The following is a 16,611-nucleotide window of genomic DNA, read 5'->3' on the forward strand; positions in this document are numbered from 1 at the left end:
GAGGAAGCCTTCTTCCTCCTCCTCCTCCGTTTACATGGTTGAGGCGGTGGCTCTATGCCTACCTCCTCTGAGGGCGCTGCAGCGGGCTCACGGGTTGGAGCGGACTCGCGGACTGGAGCTGGTTCTGGAGTGGACTCACTGGCTGGAACGACCCCTATGTTCCCAGACACTGGCGGGGCGGCCATCTTGCCCGTGGGCACTGGCAAAGCGGCCATCTTGTCCATAGCATCCAGAGAATTTGAGTGCGTGGCAACCGGCGAGCTTGAGTGCGTGGCAACCGGCGAGCTTGAGTGCGTGGCAACCGGCGAGCTTGAGTGCGTGGCAACCGGCGAGCTTGAGTGCGTGGCAACCGGCGAGCTTGAGTGCGTGGCAACCGGCGAGCTTGAGTGCGTGGCAACCGGCGAGCTTGAGTGCGTGGCAACCGACGAGCTTGAGTGCGTGGCAACCGGCGAGCTTGAGTGCGTGGCAACCGGCGAGCTTGAGTGCGTGGCAACCGGCGAGCTTGAGTGCGTGGCAACCGGCGAGCTTGAGTGCGAAGCGGCCGGCGGAGGCTTAGGAATGCCAGCCGCTCGTGCTGAAGTCAGCGGTGGATCAGCCACACTGGAACGCAACCCACTCCGCTCCCAAACAGATCCAGAGACGTGATGTAATTCTAGAGGATCAACGGAGACTTGACTTGGCTCTGGAAGATCAGCAGAGACATGATGTGATGATGTTGTGGCCGCCATTTTGTGAATGCTCTCTTTAGAGGCAGCCATTACATGGGGGAACGAGGTGTCGCGTTCCTCCGCGACACCCACAGTAAACAGTGAACCAACAGTAAGCAGAGCAAAGTCCAGAAATTCCACGAACGACCCTCGGGGACCATTAATAAGTAAGTAGTCCTTCAATGGTTCGTTTAATCCATAGCCAAAGAAGTCAATGAGGGCACAGTCAGGCAGGTCAGATAAATAGGCAATGTCTAGAAACTTCTGAATGTGGTCCTCGAGTGTAGAATTACCTTGCCGAAGGCGGACGAGACGTATTGCTGGGTCCATGCTGGGGCTGGAAGCGCTCGTAGAAGCTGCTGGATCGTTTGATGGCGAAGTCTTCTGTAATGATGGGTCGAATGCGTGAGGATCCATTTGCAGCTTGTTTATTAAAAGTACTTACAGAGTAGACAGGGCAACGGCAGAGACACAAACAGGGACAGGCAATGGTCGAGGCAGGCGGCAGACAAGCAGAGTAAAGTCACAGGCAATGGTCAGGGCAGGCGGCAAACAAACACAGTCCAATAAACAGTCCAATGGCAACAGAAATACAATCCACAAGAAAACGCTCAGAAGTGATCACCGGGGCAAATCAAGACTTCGCAAAGGGTGTGTGTGTGTGTGTGTCTTTTATAGTCCAGGTAATGATTTGCAGGTGTGTGTGGCACTTGGTGATTGGTGTGGAGTGTGCAGGTGATTGGAAGGGAGGATTATGGGAAATGGAGTCCAGGAACAGACAGTGATCGTGACACACATTAGAAAAAACGCATTCACTCAAACTAATCCCAGCAGCTGTGGAAAATAACCACGTCTGCAGGAATGCTGCACTCCAGGCAAAAGCAATGCCTCTCAATCACCATAATGTCAATAATGACCTCAGCAGCTATGATTCTCAATCGCCTTTAGGTGCAACCTACATTAAAGTCTGCAGTGCTTGCATCAATAGCATTATAACTACTGCTGATCTCAGAAGGATCTGGGATATATATTAAACCATATAAGCAAAGGTTTCTGGGTAACATACAGTAATATCATACAATGTAGAGCAGCCATGCTAGAATTGCATGCCAATTGATTTGGGCTATATAGCAATTTAGAACAGAGAAATCATGTTATGAGACAAATAGCTGATTATGAGAACTTGTTTTCCAGACAAAACATTTCCCTTCAAGTGTTGCTCTGTGAAATGCACAACTCGCTGTTGTGTTCCAGTCAGGCACTATGAATGGCTTTTGATTTACCACCCCATATCCTTCACACTGCTGTTTCTGATCACCAGAAGTCTGCAGCAACAAAAATAACTTGATTTTGTTAATTTTATTTTGCTGTTTGTTCTTTGGAGAGCACAGAGACATGATCAACTTCACTATGTCTCTGGAGATCAAAAAGCTGGAAGACACAGTCTAGCTGGTTCCAAGACGATGAGCCTCAGGATGGATATTAACAAACACGTTTGATCAAATAGAATGTCCAACTACACCCCACCCAGTGTAAGATAATATTTCAACCTAATTTTATCATGTGGTGTGACAGATCAAATATTTTACAAAAATGTACATGGAACATATTACATATTTCAAGTAAATTAAACCAAATCTTTAATTTAATAGAAAAAATGCCAAATGTTTCTATTATTTTTTTTTTTTTTTTTTTACAAATAATATTATTTTAATAATATTTATTTATTTATTTATTTTTGCATGAGAAAGAGATAAGTAGTAGTTATAATGAAAGCACAGGTCTGCTATTATTCCCTAATTGATCGAAGTCTGCAACCCTTCACAAGCTCAAAAACTCTCTGAGCCTGTAGGGCAGCTGGGGATCATGTTTGATTTGCACCCAAGAAAACTGTAGAGAACAGAGTAAATGTGAAAAACAAAGTGAATAAAATCGCCTCCCAGCAAAAAAAATGAAATATTATTGTTGAGGTGCAGTGCTTATTCAAAGTCATCTGCTCTGTGTGCACTGCTGCCCAGTAACTGTGGTGAGCTCATACTCAAGCCGTACACGAGTGCCAGATCAGCAAACTGGATTACTAGATTCTTTTTCCTTTTCTTATTAAAATAAGACTTGACAAATGTGTACATTCTGTGCGTAATGAGGCATAATACTGTTTTTCTTTGAAAATTTTTACCAAGGGGAACGAATCATTGAGCTCTCAGCTGATCATATACTATTTTTCAACTGCATAATTCACTCACTCCATTGACATGATACTTGTACATGTGTTGAAATGAACTCCATGTGTGCTTATGATAGTTGTTTGAGCAGGCATTCATTGCAATTCATTCATTTATTCAGACTGTGACCTGAATTCATTCAGATACTGTACATCAAAGGGGATGATTTTAACAATTGTGCATTTTATGGAAGGGCTTTAAAAGCTTCTGAACCAAAGCGCACCGTCCCTCCTGTTCTCCACCTCGCCTTCATTTCCTCAGTAGGGAGATTAAGAAACAGAAAAGCCGCATGCACTTGACATTTGACTGTGTAATTTAAGGGCCGAGTTCAGCACCAGAGACCTCTGTATGTTTGATGTCAGAATGCGTTAGTTGTGATGGGCCAGCACACAGATTAGCATTAAAATCTGACGTGGGCTTAAGCATGAGGTTTATACAGGGTTTATGGGGAAATGTGAATCTCCTATTGCAGCACTAATGACTGCAGTAGGCCACAGCTAATACAGAACATGAACTTTAGCCAAAAACTAATTTATAAATTAAATTATAGCATAACAAATTTCAGTTATAAATGTGATGTAGTTTATGTGCTCTTCATGTAAGTTACACTCTTAAAAAAAACAGCGATGCCATGGAAGAACCATTTTTGGCTCCCCAAAGAACCCCAAAGAACATTTCTTAAAGAATTTTTTTTCTTTGTGTGAAGAACAAATTTAAAAAAAAAAAAAAAAACTTTTTAACTATAAAGAACCTTTTGTGCAATTGAAAGGTTCCATGGATGTTCTTTAAAGGTAAGGTTGTGAACTGCAACTAATGGCGCACACCCCTCGCTTTTGGAGAAGCTACGCTGGCCGTCTGGCCGACATGTCGTTGTCTGAGAGAGCAGAGAGCAGCTTGTGTGAAGCAATGAGGTTTCTTCTTACTTCTAACAAAGAATGGTCTCTGCTTTTAATAAACCAGATGACTACTACTACTACTACTCTGTGCGTATTCAACGTAGTGACGATGCAAGCTGCCTCTAACAACACGAACGATTTAGAAGAACAACAACATTGTGACGAAACGCACTCTGTAGAGTGTTTGTCCATTTAGGGCTGCTGTAGAAACACGTCGCCGCATAATGGTGACTTGACATGGAGGGGGGACCCTGTCGATAGATCCTCCCAAATTTTACACATTGCACCTTTAATGAACAACATATGCCACTTGTAACATTTGAACATGCCTCCATCTACCAGAGGAAGCCCATACCTGAATTTTGACCTCTGTCATTTTAAAATCAGTCCCTGTCTTGTCATTTCCTGTTCACCATCTATATAAGCTATGACTGCTTCTCAAATGGAAGGTTGCGTCCTAGTAAGGCTGCATATCTCGGCTGCCACGTCATCAAGCGCCATTTCAATTTGAAGGATCCTTGAAAGAAAGCCTTCGTTTCGTGTCCTTCATTCAGCTCATTTTGAAGGATGCATCAAGTGTATCCTTCACATCCTTTAATCACCCACAATCATTTGCACACATTCCAATTTATGAAAAAGAACTGATGGAAAACGAGTCAGCACTGAGCTTGTCTGAATTCAATAAGTTTTCGGAGATGAAGGCATACATGTTATTTTTTGTTTTGATGTAAATTAATCACTTAACACTAAACTGCCATTAAATGTAAGCCAATAATGTTATTCACTGTATACTGAATATACTGTTTACATTAACAAACATTACAATGAACCTGCTGAATCTGTAGTTAAAACAGATTTAAATAATTATGATCGTGATGAATGTTTCATTAATATAGGTGATTTTCTGATCTGTTGCACTGGTTGCACTTTATTTTTACATTACGTGTACTTATGTGTACTTACATTGTACTTACCTAAGAAAATACTGGGTAATATAAGGGGTTAAGGTTAGGTTTAGGGGTAGATTCAGGATTAGAACCTAGTTATTACCCAGTTATTTTAACTACTGTAATAAGGACATTGCATGTACATGGGAAACAGGACTGTAAAATAAAGTGCTACCAAATTATTTTACTTATTATATTAATATATTTCAATGATATATTCACCAACATAGAAAAAAAAAAAAAAAAAATCTTAGTTAAAATATATGCTCTGTTTAATGTGTGCAATAATGTCTGCTCATATATTTATGCATTAATAATTAATTGTTTAATATTTATGCATTAATGTTTTTGTGCAATATTTAAATAATACTGAATGCTTTTTAAATAAAGAATGCATGTTGTGTAATATCTGTGGTAAAGTTCATGTCCTGTTTTGTATGTGTGCAGTGATGTGTATGCATGCTTTTGTGAAATGTTTATATAATACTGCATGCTTTTTAATAATGTTGAATGCTCTTTTATTAATTATTAATGTATGTTTTTAGTATTTGTGCAGTAAAGCATGCTGTCAGTAAGTTGTTCCACCATATGTGTGTATGTGGCTGGTTTGACAATAAATTTCACTTGATTTGATATCTGTTGTTTTAAACTTGTGCAATGATGCATGCTCCTTATGCAATATTTGTAGCCCTGAACATAGAGACCCTTGCTGAGGTCTCTTACAGGGCTCTTTGGAAAAAAGACGTTTGTGAGATACTGATTTGAATATAGAATCTCAATCTAACAGAGCACATTCTGAAGCAAAAGATGAACAAAAGTAAATGAAGGTGCTGAGGCGTGTGTGGATGAAGGTCCCAACAGACTTCAGTGTCCAGGCCTGAATTTGACTACTCTGAAACCTGCTACCGGCTACATGGCTGTGAAGGTAGGAGGCGGTTGCTAAGCAACACTATGCTCAGGGCAACTTTCAAATTTTGAATCAGAGCTCCCTTTGGCTTCTCCTTAGAATCAGAGGTGAGCAAGTGTTTGTACAAGGTTTTACAGTTACCGCCAGAGGAAAAACATACATTTACAAGAGTATAGCACTGATGTCAATGAAATCAGAAAAACTGTAAGGCTTCATGGGGGGGTTGAAGACGGCTGTACGCACAGCCAGAGAGGTAGGAAGCATGCAGGTAGCGCTTTGACATGTTCTGGCAGGTGTTCTGTCACTCTGGCAGGTGTGATCTTTTCCACAGGCAGGATAGTTTGCAACCCAATCTGTCAAATGTCTGTAGTCGAGCATAAATACAGAAAACATGGACTTTTCCACAGCAGCAGGCGACAGAGTCAGTTCAGACCTGTGTCAAACACTCCTCAGCAGGTGTTCCTGCAATGAGATGAGAAGTACAGGCACACACACTCATAGAAAGTTGTTGCAGTATCTCTTGCAGGCCATCTGTTCATTGTACAGTCCTCTTGAAGAGACATGAATTTATGCTTTTCAAAAATGCAGTATGCCACCTACGTTTTTTCCCCCCACGGTGCTTCAATCTTTTAGTTCAAAATGAGTTGATAAGCAAATTGTTCTACTACCCTATAAAGTTGTGTAAGATGCCAGATGCTGTCTACGTCATTGTGAGGGGATTTATTAGATGATGTTCCGAGTTCAAAACAAGCTGAGCTATATTACACTGTCATTTACCACAGAAAACAGTGTTTACACAATATAAACTATATTGCCAAAAGTTTTGGGAAACCTGCCTTTATGACATCCCATTCTTAATCTGTAGGGTTTAATATGGAGTTGGCCCACCCTTTGCAGCTATAACAGCTTCAACTCTTCTGGGAAGACTTTCCACAAGGTTTAGGGGTGTGTTTATGGGAATTTTTGACCATTCTTCTTGAAGTGCATTTGTGAGGTCAGCCAGTGATGTTGGCGAGAAGGCCTGGCTCACAGTCTCCGCTCTAATTCATCCCAAAGGTGTTCTGTCGGGTTGAGGTCAGGACTCTGTGCAGGCCAGTCAAGTTCCTCCACACCAAACTCGCTCATCCATGTCTTTATGGACCTTGCTTTGTGCACTGGTGTGCAGGCATGTTGGAACAGGAAGGGGCCATCCCCAAACTGTTCCCACAAAGTTGGGAGCATGAAATTGTCCAAAATGTCTTGGTATGCTGAAGCATTAAGAGTTCCTTTCACTGGAACTAAGGGGCCAAGCCCAACCCCTGAAAAACAACCCCACACCATAATCCCCCCTCCACCAAACTTTACACTTGGCACAATGCAGTCAGGCAAGTACCGTCAAACTGCCAAACCCAGACTCGTCCATCGGATTGCCAGACAAGAGAAGCGTGATTCGTCACTCCAGAGAACACGTCTCCACTGCTCTAGAGTCCAGTGGCAGCGTGCTTTACACCACTGCATCCGACGCTTTGCATTGCACTTGGTGATGTAAGGCTTGGATGCAGCTGCTCGGCCATGAAAACCCATTCCATGAAGCTCTCTATGCACTGTTCTTGAGCTAATCTGAAGGCCACACAAAGTTTGGAGGTCTGTAGCTATTGACTCTGCAGAAAGTTGGCGACTTCTTGCGAAAGTTGCGCTGACCCCGCTCTGTGATTTTACGTGGCCTACCACTTCGTGGCTGAGTTGCTGTTGTTCCCAATTGCTTCCACTTTGTTATAATACCACTAACAGTTGACCGTGGAATATTTAGTAGTGAGGAAATTTCACGAATGGACTTATTGCACATGTGGCAACCTATCACGGTACTACGCTTGAATTCACTGAGCTCCTGAGAGTGACCCATTCTTTCACAAATGTTTGTAGAAGCATTCTGCATGCCTAGGTGCTTGATTTTATACACCTGTGGCCATGGAAGTGATTGGAACACCTGAATTCAATGATTTGGAGGGGTGTCCCAATACTTCTGGCAATATAGTGTAAGTCGAGAATGAATCCGAGTGCAGTTTTATTAAAAAGTGTCAAACAAATACAAAATAAACAAAACCAGACAATGACTTGAACATGAACCTTGAACAGAAACTCACTGAGCAGGGGGGTACTCCAGAAAGCAGGTTATGTGACGTACTTGGGTAAGTTTACTCAGATTAAGCGTCTAACCTCAACTTTCAGTTCCAAAAATGGAGGTATAACTATGTAAGTAGCCATAGCAACTTACTCTCTGAGCAGAACCTGCCCCAGAGCAGGTTATGTTTCAGGGTTAGTTTGTTTCAGAGGTATTCAGCGCATGATGAGGCTCGAGTGAGCATAACAGATTTCACACAATATTATATTATACAGTTATTTATTATAACATTATATATAGCAATACTAGCAACTGGCCAGGATGACTATGTGCTTCAGTTTTACCCAGAAATGCATTTCATAAACAGACTGGTAGTTCACCAGCCTTGTTTGTTTCTTTACCAGTGTCAGTTTCTCTTTTATTAGATTCATTTCATTTACTCTCTGCAAATCATGAACTGTAATGGCTCTGTGTGTTGCGACTGCCTGCAATTTTCAATATTGCTCCACAGGAACAGACTATGTTTGCCTGACAGTAGCTACATGAGGATATTAATAATATTCAGAAAGAGCAGGTCAGCGAGAGGCCAATAAAACCAATGAACAGGGAAAATATAAGGGCTGGTTTTCATGTGAAAATATTAGTCATGTAGTATGAAACTAAGTGACAGATCCTGACATCTGAAACATATTTGACCTACAAGCAAAACATAACAAATTTAACAACTGTGTCACGTCTTTTTTAAGTCTTTGTATTGAAACTATCGATATGGAGAAGATAGAAAATTTCCAAACTGACAGGCTAGATTTGAACCTGCATCTCCCACATGAGCAGCTGGGCTCAAGCTTTCTTAGTTCATCTAAAGCAAACATTAAAGGATTAGTTCACTTTAAAATGAAAATTACCCCAAGCTTTACTCACCCTGATGCTATAGGTGTATATGACTTTCTTCTTTCTGATGAACACAATCTGAGTTATATTAATAAATATCCTGACGCAGCTTTATAATGGCAGTGAACGGGACCAATGAGTATGAAGCTCAAGAAAGTGTATCCATCCATCATAAACGTACACCACACAGCTCCAGGAGGTTAATAAAGGCCTTCTGAAGCGAAACGGTGTGTTTGTGTAAGAAAAATATCCATATTTAACACGTTATAAAGTAAAATATCTAGCTTACGCCAGACCGCCTTCTGTATTCAATTTACGAAGAAAGTGTAAAACTCTCGCAGTTCAAAACGCTTATGCTACGTCCTACGCATTCTGTATTCAACTTAGGGAAAAACCACAAATCTCATGAATACCACAGCACTGACACAAGTTTTGCAAACTGTTTCAGATCTTTTAACTAGTACTAATGAGCTAAAATTATGTAGACAGCTAAGCTGCCTTTCCATATTCATTTACATTCACTACAAGGATTGTCATATTAAGCTGATGGCAGGCATAAAAGTGATCAAACATGCAGTGTGACACCATTCTAATTGCTTCTCAATATACAGCTGCACATGCACACTTTGTGCCAGGCTTGGGATGAAATATTCATAACATATGCTGTCTATGGCCAGCTTTATTCTTGACTTTTCGGAAATTAAATCAGACCTGATCTGACCTGATATGTGCTGAGTTTTCTTTGTAAAATAGCTTTGACTCTGATTGCTTGAGTCATGTTGGAAGCCGTTGTAAAGAGATGCACACTTACTCTGTGTCTGTGTGCCAAATTTGGCAACCATAAAGAGGCTATGGTTATGCTAATGAACTATTTTACTTGGTGGGAGAATTGCTTATTGTGATAAAAAAGTATATATATATATATATATATATATATATATATTTTTTTTTTTTTTTTCTCAGGGGCGGATCTAGAAATTTATTTATAGGGTGGCAAGGGGGTGCAATGAGGACTATAAAGGGTGGCAACACCAAAGCAATAAGCATCCACGCATAGATGTAGTGAATTTATGACATACATTTGTGTTCACGAATATGCGAAACGGTTGCATTACCACAAAGTATAATCATCTGTTGTTTAAAAAATAATTAAAAATGCCAATATCCTGGGAACCAAGTCAAGACACAGCATATTAAACACATCAACAGATTCTAAATGTCTCTGAGCTCATTAGATTTGGTCTATCATTACTACCAAAGTCCCTTTAAGACAAGTAATTTCACTCGGCAGCCATCTTTGAAACTCCTCTCGGGCATGCAAGTGCAGCTCCTATCTCTTTGAATGGGGAAACATCAAATTCTCTAAAGCTGTTTGCCAAGCTTTCAATAAAATTTCATATTTGAAATTACCAATGAAAACTGACAACAACTGTCTCATAAATTTTGTTTCTAAACGCTCGAATCATGACAAAAAAAAAAACTGTATTTTTCAGGCTGGATCAGGTTAGTGCACATGCGCAGTGCTAAGTGCGCATCTCTATAGGAAGCGCGCGTCTGATTGTTTGCTGCAGTGACGTGATGACTTTACCAATCGGCGATTTGCTCTTATTTAGAAGGCGGGACTTATTCCGCCATATTGCGCGTTGCACTTTCTCCCATTCAAAACAATACGAGTGACGCGTCTTGTGTTATTCTATAGTCTTTGTTACATAAGACAAGTTGTTTTATTAATATTATGCAGGCTACTTGAATGATATATAAATCACAAGTTTTAGTGCAAGTTGTTTGAGGAACAAAAACATTAGAAAGAAATTCCAAAATATCAAAGCACTGTGACTGGATCAGTTTTGCAAACAATGTTATGGGCTTCTGTAAAAAAACACCTAAAACAAGGCTTTTTACAACAGGACAATATAAAATTTGTTCTTCAAACTTTCCAATCCAGTTAATTATAATTAGGTTCTTACCTATCTCTGCTATCAGTTTCCGTGATCAGGATCTTCTTATTTATTTTATTTTTTCGTCAGATGGCAAAAAGGTCTAGACCCATATCCTTGATGAAAATGGAGCGACCATCTGAGAACCTATCAGTCCATTTATTCGTGAATTGGGCTACACTGGTATATATATATATATATATATATATATATATATATATATATAATAAACACTGAACACTGTCCATCTGTCGTTTACTCAGACTTTGCTCAGTGGGCTTGAAAACAGTGACTACATCTGCTATCCTTAACAAAAGCATTAGTTTAGGAGACTGTGATGTGTGCGGTAATGATGACATAGATATGGATCCATAGGAGCAAAAGCCTTCATCTTCAGCCAGACAGCCAGACAGCAGCACACAGCACTCACAACACACACTGTGCTTTGATGGCCGGCCATGATCAAATTTCAGCCTGTAACTACATTGCTAGAGCAGGGTTCAAATGGCGCCTCTCACACATCATAAGAGGCTCACCTAAATCAACACACTCATAAACAGCCTTGAAATGCAGTGTCACTGAACAAAGATTGTAATTTAAGGGTCTTTGATGAATCTCCACAGCAGTCTGCACAGAGATGTTTAAAGAGAAAATTTTGTAGAAATATAGCAACTACTTTTATGGCTTTTTGGGGGGGGGGCGGGGGTTTCAGGGGAGGCACCAGTGGAAAAGAGCAGCATGAATATCCTGCTAATAATAATTGTAAATGATGACAGATGTTTCAATTTTATTTGGTGGTTTTGCATCTGTTCCTTTAAGAGCAAGAACAAATGATGACACAAGGGCAGGTCGCAGATGAAGGGATTGTTTTGACAGGTCAAGTGAGAGTTAAACTGAAGGTGGCAGACAGATGGAGTGAAGTAACGTTGAGGGACTGAAACGCTTGAGAGAGAGCAGGGGAGTTGTGGGGTGAAAGCAGATGAGAAAGTGCATGTGGAATAGTGACTATAGCAGAGATACACATGACAACACGCTGCGTTTTAAAAGGAGTGTGTGTGAGAGAGAGCATGTGTGTTTTAGACTCAATCTGAGGCAGTGGTTGCTGAACTCAATTATAGGATTAAAGGCAGATTAGCTCTGCCTCTGCACACATACTTTAGAAGAAAATAGAGATTCCAACCTGATCTCATGAGAACTATTTTACGAGGTGGCAATTTTGCATTAATTCGTCCAATGTGGTTTGTACGTAAACTTAAGATTTTTAGAGAGAGAAAAAAAAAAAACATAAGCATGAAGCATGAGTGTGAAGAGCATTTGGTCACATTTTAGTTTGGGAAACATATATTTACTATTAAAGTATAACGAATGAGGTTCATTCTCGTGTGTTACGCAACACGTTTGAGCTTCTGGAAGAGGTTTGTTTTCGTGCATCATTCAAGTCTTGTTGAGCATCTGTTTATGTTCGCTGATCAAGGTTTATATGTGAGTAAAAGCCTAAATTCTGTTCATCATAAAAAGAAATTACATTTATTGTAATCTTTTTATCATAAAAATAAATTACATTGTTATTGAAATTACATTTGAATCTGAATTTCTGTTTGAGTTGTTAACTTCACCAGAGACCTTTAGAAACCGAATAGCTTAAAGGGTTAGTTCACCCAAAAATGAAAATTCTGTCATATTTTACTCACCCTCATGTTGTTCCAAACCTGTAAGACTTTCGTTCATCTTCGGAACACAAATGAAGATCTTTTTAATGAAATCCGAGAGATTTCTGTCCCTCCATTGACAGCTATGCAACTACCACTTTGACACTTCAAAAAGTTCATAAAGAAATCATAAAACTAATCCATATGAATTGACATATACATATTGTTTATATGTGAATAAAAAAAAGCCTAAATTAAATCTGTTCAGCATATAAAGCTAAACAGATTTAATTTGGACTAAAACACACAATTCTTATGGATTAGTTTTACGATCTATTTATGAACTTTTTGAATCAATAAAGTGACAGAAATCGCTCAGATTTCATTAAAAATATCTTAATTTGTGTTCCGAAGATGAACGAAAGTCTCACAGATTTGGAACAACATAAGGGTGAGTAAATGATGACAGAATTTTCATTTTTGGGTGAACTAACCCTATAAAAACAAGCCATTCACAATACGTAGGGGGAGGGGCCTGGGGTAGCCAACCAGATTTCAGTAGGGCCGGTGCCATCCCTAACATGTAGCTCCGCCCCTGGCATGAGGGTCCACCCCTAAACCTACCCATCAGTGGGGTTTCTTTAATGGACCCTTTAGAAAAACAGAACTATGGTATACTATGGTATTATGTACTTGGTATATCAAGGTATTGCCATTGTGCAGGTCCAAAAAGACATAACACTATGGTATGTGTTTGAGCTGTTTTGTTGTATATCAATCTGGCTCTATGTACACTAGCTGCTTTTTTATTTGCTTATAGAAAATTGTTCAGAGTTGAAATAAAATGCATAATTAAACGAAAACAGACAGTCACAAATGAAACACACTATTTTCTCTCAGCTTTTACAGGTGTGTGTTTTGTTGTAATCACATACTGCAAATGAAAATAGATAATTAGCGCACATCATCAGGGAGTCTGTAATGTAACCTAAACATGCTGTTGTAAGCAGGTTTAACAGAGCTCTGTGAGTCAAACAGGTAACTTGCTGCTATCTGAAGCATTTTGTTATCCTGTTTGGTTGTCATTACGTGGATCTGTCTCTTCTTTGTATATGACCACGATCCACCGCCCACACCTTAGAAACAACAGACCATGCAGCAAACTGGTACTTCTTCTAAAAAGCTGTATTTTTCCATAAACACTCACCTGATTGTTTTTAATAGCATTACTCTGTAAAGATAAATTGCTCAGACATGATGGCCCTGATCACCCAATCTCTATGACAATAATCTAACTGTGACCATAGAAAACACTGTCTGCCTACACAGTAGATGGATTAAAGATGTTTAGTTTCCCTAACACTGAATCTTCCAGCTTAATGAATTTCTAGACTCTCTAGGAGAGTATTTTAGTGAAAATGTACTCTTTCATCCTTCATCCTTATACACTTGCGTGTATATGTTGTATATATGTTATGTGTGCTCACCAAAACTGCATTTATTTGATTAAAAAATACAGTAAAAAAGTAATATTGTGAAATATTACCACAAATTAAAATAACTGTTTTCTAGTTTAATATATATTAAAACATTTAATTTATTCCTGTGATGGCAAAACTGAATTTTCAGCAGCCATTACTCCAGTCTTCAGTGTCACATGATCCAGAAATCCTCGTGTGCCAGTTAATCACTAATTAAGTTTGCCTGTTGTTCATTTAGTTCCCGTGTTTGCCTGTGTATGTATAGCCCTGTTTGTTCAGTTCTTTGTCTTGTGTTGTTTTGACTACCACGTTTCTCCTGTTATCTTCTTCCTTCGATTATCTTCTTTGTTAAAAACATTTGAGATAAAAATGTTTTAAACATTATAAATATCTTTACTGTCACTTTTGATCAATGCAATGTGTCCTTGCTGAATAAAAGGATTCATTTCTTAAAAAAAAAAAAAAAAACATACCTCGAGTGTGTATTAATTCATTGATTTTGACTGGAAAAACCCTGGTCTTAAAGTTTAAAATAGTTTGAAAATCTTGGGTCTCTAGAGTGTTCTCGGGTGCTGTAAAGTTGCCTGGTTGCTAAGCATTGTTAGTGTCCTTTATCTTGTTGCTATGTGTTGCCTAACAAACAAATAAAAACGCTGCTAATACTACCTCTGTCACTTTCCTCTGCATCTTTCAGATGTGATTATGAGATGATGTTTTGTTTTATGATTTAAAGGGTTAGTTCACCCAAAAATGAAAATAATGTCATATATTACTCACCCTCATGTCGTTCTACACCAGTAAGGCCTTCATTCATCTTCGGAACACAAAGATATTTTTGATTAAATCCGATGGCTCAGTGAGGCCTGCATTCAAAGCAATGACATTTCCTCTCTCAAGATCCATAAAGGTACTAAAAACATATTTAAAACAGTTCATGCGAGTTCAGTAGTTCTACCTTAATATTATAAAGCGACGAGAATACTTTTTGTGCGCCAAAAAAACAAAATAACGACTTTTCAACAATATAGTGATGGGCGATTTCAAAACACTGCTTCGGAGCTTTGCGAATCGAATCAGTGACTCGGATCTCCTATCAAACGGCTAAACTGCTGAAATCATGTGACTTTGGCGCTCCGAGTCATTGATTCGATTCGCAAAGCTCCGAAGCAGTGTTTTGTGAATGCAGGCCTCACTGAGCCATCGGATTTAATCAAAAATGTCTTAATTTGTGTTCTGAAGATGAATGAAGGCCTTACGGGTGTGGAACGACATGAGGGTGAGTAATAAATGACATTATTTTTGGGTGAACTAACCCTTTAAGTCACAAACCATGTCCTCATTAGATTATTGGGTCATGGTACTTATTAAACAGACTCAAAAATGCTGTCCTGGTTTTTTGGGATGAGACATCTTTGTGTCTTCAGACTGGATTTGTTTGGGTCAATGTTACTGTCTGCATGTCAAGACCATTAATGAGAAAACAAGCTAAGTGTGTGAAAACAGCATCAGTAGTCAGTTTGTTTCAGTATGTTTTATAAGCAGATTTAAATGAAGATAAACTACTAGAGAATATATGTGGCAGGTCAAAGAACACAGTTCGCCAGACTTTTATGCCATCTAGTGGTGAAATAGAGCAAAATTCACATTAAAATTTAAAGATAAAAAGATCATTGAAATAAATCAGCATATTAGAATGATTTCTGAAAGATCACTGAAGACTGGAGTAATGATGCTGAAAATTCCATCACAGGAATAAATTACATTTTAAAATATATGAAAATAGAAAACAGTTATTTTTGAGCATAAGAGACTTCAAAAATAAGAGATAAGAGACAATATTAAAATATATTAATTACTCCAAAGTTATGATCGGTATATGTATTGCCCATGCAAGCCTTTCATCTGAATTTCATATACTTTAATCTGTAACAGCCAAGTGAAATGGTTTGTTGTTAGGATCATAAAAAGTTTTAAAAAGTTACATTTTTAGGCTGGACTGCCTCAGCGTTATAACATCATTGTTCAATATCAAAATGTTCAAGGTTACGGCCTTGACGAAGATACATTCTATATTATATCCCAGTTGTGTTCCATAAGAACCAAATTAAACCTGATTGCATAATATCTCTTTTGTAGCCTACAGCCGATGTACTCTAATCCTTAATATGAAAGAAATGCACAATTTATGAGCTCTTTATTATTGTAATTGTATACATAAATGTTTTCATGCAAGAAAAAAAACGTCTTGATATAAAATCTGTGAATTTGTGGAGGACTGACTGAAACAATACTGAAAGCTGTTTCGCCTGATGAGGGCAGCACACGCTCAGAATACAGGAGCCTCTGATGGTACAAACACTATGGTGACACTCTTTCAGGCTCTTTAAAGGGATAGTTATGACAATTCTGTGATCATTTAGGGAAGACCAGGGATGGTTGCGTTCAAATTGTGATTAAAACCAGTTACAAGTGTCAGCTATTAAATGGCATAGCTGTTATCTTTGCAGCACAAACAGAAAACACATGGTTTAGTTTCAAACACGAGGAGTGAAATGTTACAATTCACCCCATAGTCCGGGTAACAGACCCTGGGGTGAGATGTAACATTATGAAATCCACTGGGGTGAGATGTAACATTATGAAATAAGGATTATAACAAAAAAAAAAAATCAGTTTTGAAAGCTTTTTATTCAACTAAGACTTTTTTTACATAATTGGTGTGTGTGCGTGTGTAACAAATGCTCATTTTACATCCCTCAATTCGTCTTTCTCTTCCAAGACTTAGGCCAGGGGTGTCCAATCCTGCTCCTGTAGGGCCACCATCCTGCAGAGTTCAGCAACAGCCCCAATTAAACACACCTGAACCAGCTAAG

At 39.1% G+C, this 16,611-nt stretch overlaps 1 protein-coding gene across 1 annotated transcript in view; it reads right to left on the reverse strand.

Annotated features, from left to right (window-relative positions):
* Positions 1-14,865, reverse strand: part of dtnbp1b (dystrobrevin binding protein 1b) — a 62,181-nt gene extending 47,316 nt beyond the window's left edge. The window contains 1 exon segment of the mRNA XM_051872638.1: positions 14,516-14,865. The gene's annotated coding sequence lies outside the window, so the exon portion shown is untranslated.
* Between the last annotated feature and the right edge of the window lie 1,746 nt (positions 14,866-16,611).

This window comes from Ctenopharyngodon idella, chromosome 19, assembly GCF_019924925.1.
Source record: "Ctenopharyngodon idella isolate HZGC_01 chromosome 19, HZGC01, whole genome shotgun sequence".
In the NCBI taxonomy this organism is placed as follows: domain Eukaryota; kingdom Metazoa; phylum Chordata; class Actinopteri; order Cypriniformes; family Xenocyprididae; genus Ctenopharyngodon; species Ctenopharyngodon idella.